This window comes from Coffea arabica, chromosome 7c (assembly GCF_036785885.1).
Source record: "Coffea arabica cultivar ET-39 chromosome 7c, Coffea Arabica ET-39 HiFi, whole genome shotgun sequence".
Lineage (NCBI taxonomy): Eukaryota > Viridiplantae > Streptophyta > Magnoliopsida > Gentianales > Rubiaceae > Coffea > Coffea arabica.
In genome coordinates this window covers 13,826,093-13,833,790 of record NC_092322.1, presented here as the reverse complement: position 1 = coordinate 13,833,790, position 7,698 = coordinate 13,826,093, and the positions used below count along the sequence as shown (strand labels likewise).

General features: G+C 36.2%; 1 long non-coding RNA gene across 1 annotated transcript; it reads right to left on the bottom strand.

Moving 5' to 3' along the window:
- Positions 1-4,812: 4,812 nt before the first annotated feature.
- Positions 4,813-7,358, bottom strand: LOC113698630 (uncharacterized). Its single transcript, XR_003450250.2, has 2 exons — positions 7,172-7,358; positions 4,813-5,417 (listed from the first exon to the last, which is right to left on the bottom strand). It is a non-coding gene; the product is annotated as an uncharacterized lncRNA (long non-coding RNA).
- Between the last annotated feature and the right edge of the window lie 340 nt (positions 7,359-7,698).

The following is a 7,698-nucleotide window of genomic DNA, read 5'->3' as shown; positions in this document are numbered from 1 at the left end:
TTGGTTTGCATTTTTCTTCTAATTTTCCTGTTTGATTAAGGTTATACCACCCGAGTGGTAAATGTTAAGATTTGAGATATTTGAACTGTCTAAGGCCGACTAGACTGAGCTCATTTGAGACTTGAATTTGTATCGGCTAGTGTACCTTTACGTACACTTGATAGACCTGACCTGACTGAAAATAGGGTATCTCTTTTACTCTTGAGCAAGTATCTTGATTCATATATAATCTGTATGTGGATTTGAGTTTGATGACTGCTTGAGAGTGTGAATTACTGGGCATAAGCTAGGCGAGTGAGTTCCTACTCGTACTCATGTTCTTTGAACCTGAAATAATTGACCCCGCTTTTGAACCGATACACTTGAACCCTGCTTTTGACTCTGTTTCTGAACATTTTCGTACTTGTTTGGTTATAGACCGGCTACTACTTTTCTGTAGCGGTTGAACAGAACCTCTCTGGTGAGGCATTGCCTGTTATGTTTCCAAGCACCCCCATTCTTCTGGCGAGGCATGCCTGTTGTGTTTTCAAGCACCATCAGGGATTGAAATTCTTGAACAGAACCTCTCTGATGAGGTATGGCCTGTTGTGTTTTCAAGCACCGCCATTCTTCTGGCGAGGCATGCCTGTTGTGTTTCCAAGCACCATCAGGAATGAAACTTTGACTTGAGGCTCTCTGGTGAAGCTTAGCCGTAGTGCTAGCTTGTTGTATTTCCAAGCACCACCAGGGCCAATTTCTTGAGCTAAGATCCTTTGGTGAAATTTAGCTGTTGTGCTAATTTGTTGTGTTATCAAGCACCACCAAGGATGAAATTTTGAACTGAGGTTCTTTGGCGAGGTATAGCCGTTGTGCTAACTTGTTGTGTTGTCTAGCACCGCCATAGACAAAATCTTGCATCTGAGACTTTTTGGTGAAGTATAGCTGAGTGCTAGCTTGTTGTGTTTTCAAGTACCACCGGGGACAAATTCCTGAGACTTTCTGATGAAGCATCACCAGGGTACTTTCTGATCTGAGACATCGTTATGTCCTGGATTGTTTTTCCAAATATCAAGGACTTTAAGTCCGATTTCGAGCCCTTTTGTATATGTATCCAGTTACTCGTCTGACTATCTATTGGATCAAGATTATTTGATAAGTTGAATTGGAGTACTTTTAGTACTTGATTGTGATAAGTGATTCTTAGTATGTGATTAACCATTGAGATATTTGATCCGATTAGTATTTGATTATGATAAGCAAGATTGACATGATTCTTAATACGTGATCGACTTTCGAGAACTATTTTGATCTGATTAGTACAAGTTGGAATGTCGAGGATGACATTCTTTTAAGGAGGGGAGTTTGTGACGCCCCGTGGCAGAAGAAAAGGGGAAAAATTTCTGGTGAATAGTGTTTTGTGGAGAATCCGGCCAGAAGCCGTGCAAATTCCTTATATTTTTCTTAAAAATTCTCTTTTCTTTGACAAATATCACTTTATAATGACCCTACTACTCAATCACCCCACAATAAGTGCCAATGAATCTAGAAAGTAGGGTTTCACTTTTGGTTTCAAGATTGGAGCAAAATTAGGGTTTACGCGATTTTCGCCGGATGAATTTTCGGTACGAAGCAAGGATCAAATTTGGTGATTAAAAATGACTTTTAAGTGAGAAATAATATGTGATTAGGAGCAATGATATAAGGTTAGTGAATGGGAAGTAAAAACCCTAGTACCTGTGTTTTTAAGAAAAACAGCGCGAACCGACGGGTACCGCGCATTACCGATTGAACTCACCACTTGACCACCACTTTCTTACCATACAAGCTTATGGATATTTGAGCAAGATATCTTTTCAATTTCCAGCTAGCTTGACCGAAAATTGAGGCTAGAAATGCAAGAAAGAAAGAGAAAAAAATGAAAGGTGGTGGTGGCGACACTAAGGGTTTTTTGACCAAGACATGGTCATCCTTCTTATCCCTAAATTTGGTTCCTTTTCCCTTCATTATTTCTGCCCCATAGCCGAACAAGGAGAGGAGAGAAAGAGAGCAAGAAAACAAATTCCTTCTTCTTGAGTTGAATCATTCAAGTAAGAAATTGAAATTTCAAACCGATTAAAGTGTGGGTTGTGAGTTGGGAAGCTTGTGAAACCAAGAAATTTCTAAAGGAAGTGGAGTATCACTCTTCCAAGCCTTGTTCTTGAGGTATAAAAATCTGATCATGATCCTTGCTTCTTTAAATCTTGGTTTAAGATGTTATTTAGATCATGTTTTAGCTTGATTACAAGATAACCAAGTTGTTGTGATGATTCTTGGATGAGATATGCAAGCTAGGGTTTGATTAATTTCTGCCTAACCTTGTTTTATATTTAGTATATGTTGTATATAAGAGTAGATAAGGGGCTTTGGTAGAATTGGAAGCAAGAAAATGGAAGGATTGACTTGAGATTTCAAAAATTCCAGATTTCTGGAATTTCAGGATTACATTCTACCCGATTTTAATACTCATAGTTAGAGGGCAAATTAGGTTTGACCCAAAACATGAAAGTTGTAGACAATGATATTTTATAGGTGCCAACAAAATTTCAACTCAATCGGAGCAACGTAGCCCATGAAAAGACCAAAATACCCTCACTGTTTTAAGGTTTTTCCCAGTAGTCCGTTTGGTCAGTTTATTCAGTTTATCATGTTTATTCACTAGGATCCGTACTGATTTAGCTTTTTACCAAAACATGAAAGTTTTATTATTCTGTCTTAGCTTTTAAACGCCTCCAAGAACACCTTAATCGGACCTTGGTAACCTGATATATGACCATTCCAGTGCAGTACGGTTAATTAGCCGACTAGTTGGATTTTGGTCTGTAAATTGGGAATTTGACTAAGTTTCATTGGAAACTGGACTAAGTGATCTTCATGAAAATTGTAGCCCTGTGTCTTAGCTTCGAAATGGTATAAGTTACGCCTCAATCTGATAAGCGTAGTTTTGAATGTGTTCTTTCCGCAACCACACGTCAAATCTGTCTTTTGCTAGGTTACATTTCCACACTTGTTATCACTTTGATTTTTGTTCTTATGTTGTTATGAGCCTATGGAATGACTATTGATTTGAATCTATGATATGTATGACTTTGGGATTGGTTGAGGAAAAATAATGAAGCCATAAATGGCTGGAAAATTAGGTAAACACAAGGGGCATGCTGCCAAATTTTCACGAGAAAGATAAACTAGCTTTTGGAGTTCTAGTTCTATATTTGGCAAATTTGACTTGGATATACTGAAAACTAGGTTGAGGTGTCTTCATGAAAGTTGTAACTCTCTGTCTAAGCTTCGAGACACTGCCTAGTACATTTTGATCTGATAATCACAGCTCCAGTTATGGGCAAAATCATGTAAACCGTTTTGTACCATTTTCATTTCCGCGCACGCCCGATGCATTCCTTTACTGTTTTTCCGCTTTGATCGTTTTAGTCCTTATTTCCATTTGTGATCTAGGGCTTGGACTTGAGCAAGACAATAATAAATGATGGATGAGGTTCGTGAGTCGTGGTTGGTGAGTGATCCTTCAATTACTTTTGAACTAATTCTTGCATTTATTACTCCATTGCATATCATTTGGGTTTGGGTGTGTGCCATGACATAATTTGGCTCCAATAAGAGCCTGGAAAGTCTTGTATTTAGAACCAATGTCTCCACTACTGTTTACACATTCTTTGGAGCACGATGGCTCCTTACTTCTGTTTCCCGGTTACCTGATCTAAACGTGCGTTGGATATTTAAGTACAAGAACTTCACTGGCTCACATGAGCAATAAATGAACATTTGATTACTGCATCATGACATCATATCAATGCTTTATTGTGAAATATACTTGGCTGTTGATTTTACTGGTCACTCACTGAGTTTCTAGCTCACCCCTCTATTATCTTCTTCTCCCCACAGGGATCGAAGTAAAGGAAGAACTTGTATTTGGATCTTTGTGTGGCTGGATGGCGTACATCTTGTATAGTTTAAATTTAGTTTTGGTTTATGTACTTTTGGACCTGTATAAATATTTGGAATTGAATCGGATGTATATCTACATTCGACGCTTAGACCTAGTTTCCGCTTCGCTTATGATATGTAATTTTTGGAGAATTGGATGTATTATTCGAGTTGTACCTTGTAATTTATTTGAGGAATGTAGTAGTGAGTGAGTCCCGGCGAGAGTTGGGCAGGCGGTCCGTTAAACCCTTTGGTACGCCTTAGGGAGAGGTGGGGTCGTCACACTATATGAGTAGGATTTGAACTGTTGAATTACCATATGAGCATACGGTGCATGTTGAGTTAATCAATCTAAGAAATTTTGAGGAACAAATGTTTAAAAAATTAGAGATGCATTTAGATGAGGGGCTGAATGTTTTTTTTTAAGTTGCAAAGATGACAAATTTGCAACGAATATCTTTTACCAAAACCTTTTTAAAGTTCATACTGGTTTTCTTTTCTATGTATTTTGGTGGAAAAACTGAGGAATTTGAACAAGCAAGTCAAAGAATATAATGTATTTTAGATGAGCAAATTGCCGGTAGCAATCATATTATTACTAATCTATTATTTTGAAAAGACAAAAAAAGAGGGAGAAAGAAAATCAATTATGGTGTAGAGCATTACTGTAGAAAGAAAATAATTATTTAGAATAATTATTGTATCACTTTTTGTAATGTGATGCATGTGAGATAAAAAGTGGTTGAGAATATAAAGGAAATGTGTTTATGATGCAAGCAAAAATTTTTTTTGAAAAATTTTGCTATCCAAACATAGCCAATTTGTAGCGCTGCAATATGCAATCAAATCTAAATATGAGGAGCACAAGAAATGATCGAGACCAGATCACACACCAATCCGAGATCAAAATTCAATCAAATCGGTCTTCATCTAAGGATTTCCAAATAAAAATCCTGAGCTGATTTGCTAAACCAAAAAGGGCCATTTTCCATGTTCCATGGCTGCCATTACAAAATTTTCACCAATTAAAAATATGAATTTTTTAACATACATTATAGATGAACAGATGAACAGAAAGTTCCACAAATTGGAATACATCTATATATGTCTATACTATATTAAAAAGGCAAGTTTGCATTAGTGGATTGGTGCATTAAAAAGGCAGCAGTTTTGGAACTGAATTAAAGGATGTTCAGTTAAAGGATGTTTCCTAGTTCTCTTGCTCCTTTAATTCGGTGTCTTTCGCTCAATAGACGCATTTTGGAGATTAGGCCTAGAACTTACCTTCTATACGTGCTTAGTACAAATGCATGGAACTGTTTCTTCAATCTGTTGGCAATACCTCTAGTTTTTGTCCCCTCAAACCTTTTTCCACTTCTGACACACAGGCGAATTCTTAGCTTTAGGAATTCTGTAGCTCTGCCAGCTTTTTTTAAAAGCTCAAAAATTTGGTCAGGTGTCTGACACAAAAAAAAAAATGGGTCAAGTGACGGGTGTGTCAGTCCGGCAACAATAAATTTATATTTTACATGTGTCAGATCAATAAGTGTTCGACTTTTTGTTTTCCTACCTATATTCTAAGTAATTAGCCGAAATATGGAGATCTCCTAAAGTTTCTTGAGCAATAGCATGGAAAGAAAATGTTTGGAAAGAAGTTTTACAAATTGCTTTAAGCAGTCAATTAATTGCATAAACAAATACGGAAATTTCCTTAATTTTCTTGAGCAACAGTGTGGAAACAAATTGTTAATTTTCTTGAGCAATGGTGTGGAAATAAATTGTTTGGAGAAAAGTTTTAGAAACTTCTTTGGCAGTAGTTTTGGAACTGAAGAAGAATAGCATGTCAATTTCTCATTCAACATGATTGTTAAGGAAAATTTCCTGGATGCACTTTTGGAAACTAAAGAAGTATATTAAAAAACCCTATAAAATTTTGAATTGAAGGAACTACTTAAGGAAAGGGTTTAAAATTAACAATTACATGAAAATGCACTATATATATATATATATATATAGCTATATATAAGAATGCCAACTTCTTAGTTTGACAGATCAGGGTGAGATTCAAAATCAACTAACTGCCATGCATGATGCAACCCAATTAGTTGAATTACCCAAGTGATGTGATTGTTGGAGTCTCATAATGGCAAGACATAATTATGAAATTGACTTTAGGTAGAGCTCAATTTGGTAATTACATAAGGTTGGCTTTCTAGAACTGAATTAGAGCTTAAAGATTATGATTTGAAGCAATACATTTGTTTTTTGGATAACTCCTAGGTGTTATTATAGCAATAAAATTTCATTCAAATAATTTTTCTTTTAAGAAGAGTTGAAACTGGAAATTTCTACGGTTGATTCCCTAAAATCAACCCAGAGATTACCAAAAAAGGGAAAAAGGCAAAGACAAAAAATTAAGCCAGACCCAATAGAAAAAGTTCCCAGAAGATTAGTCTTTGTGGAGCAACAAATATTTTTAGTTAAGAAAAAATGTCAAACGTGATTCCAACAAAAAAAAAAAAAAAAAATCATCTATCCACTTATTAGTAACAACCAACTTAGCTAGGCTGAGTTAACCACCACTCCCTTGGGTTTGGATCAAGGGATCACAGCTTTTGGCTTACATTTTTCTCTACGATTTCCTAAAAGTGTCATCTCATTATGGTTCAGTCCCTTTTAAATTTTTCATTGATTTCTTTGGATCTATCTCATCCCTTAGTGTAGAGTAGGAGTGTGTAGAATAGGAATTATCGTTTCGAATAAAATTTTTTTTTCCAACTACACGTAACAGATGCTTTTATTATTTTTCCACTTTTTTTTTCCTGTCTTCAAAAACTAAAAATATATTGCATAGCGTATTACTAGTATGACTTATGGTCATAGAGTGGTCCTAATTTCTTAGTCAAGCAGGAAACTTTTCAGAGAATTTCCCCTTAATTTCTTTCCCTCTCTCTCTCTCTCTCTCTCTCTCTCTCTCTCTCTCTCTAATTAGCTTAGTCTGACGGTTAAGGCATCAAACAACTGCGAAACTGAAAAACCCGAGCATAAGGTATCAAACGTACAACTAGGAAACTGATTTTGTTCTCCGCCTCTTTCATTCCCTTGTTTATATTTTTTCCTTGAACATACAGGATATATAAACAGCAGATGAAATGGAACAATTAATCAACTTATTCTTGTTTTCCCTCTTCAATTTCCATGAATTTAAAAATACCTGTCGTTAACGAGCACCGTAGTCAGCTCTATTTGAAGAGATTCACTGCAGAAGCTCCGGCCGCCGGCACCAGCTTCGCAACCTCCCTAACAACCTCCGGTCAGGTAGCGGTGCTTGTCGACAAACCTTTTGTTGCATCCACTAAGGCAGAAACACGAGTCGTTTTGAGGTCGTTTTCAGGTTTCTAAATCTTTAACTTCGTTGCATGATTGCTCATTAGTGCTAGATGGGTGGGACCCATCACAATTTTAGTGCTATTCTACTGGGCCATCGTGGGCTTCAATAATAATTAGTGCCAGTTGGGAGGGTTGTTAAAAATTTTAGGATAAATTACACGTCATCCTCTTATAATTTCGTCTATTAACACATGACCTCCTAACGTTTTAAAATATTCACCCCACCTCTTATAATTTTATACAAAGTAAAAATTTGACAGAAAATCATCTATGTAACATCGTTAATTGAAATACCAATAGTATGCTTGTTTAAATGATAATCAGTCGATAGTCTAACTATCTTGTATAAAA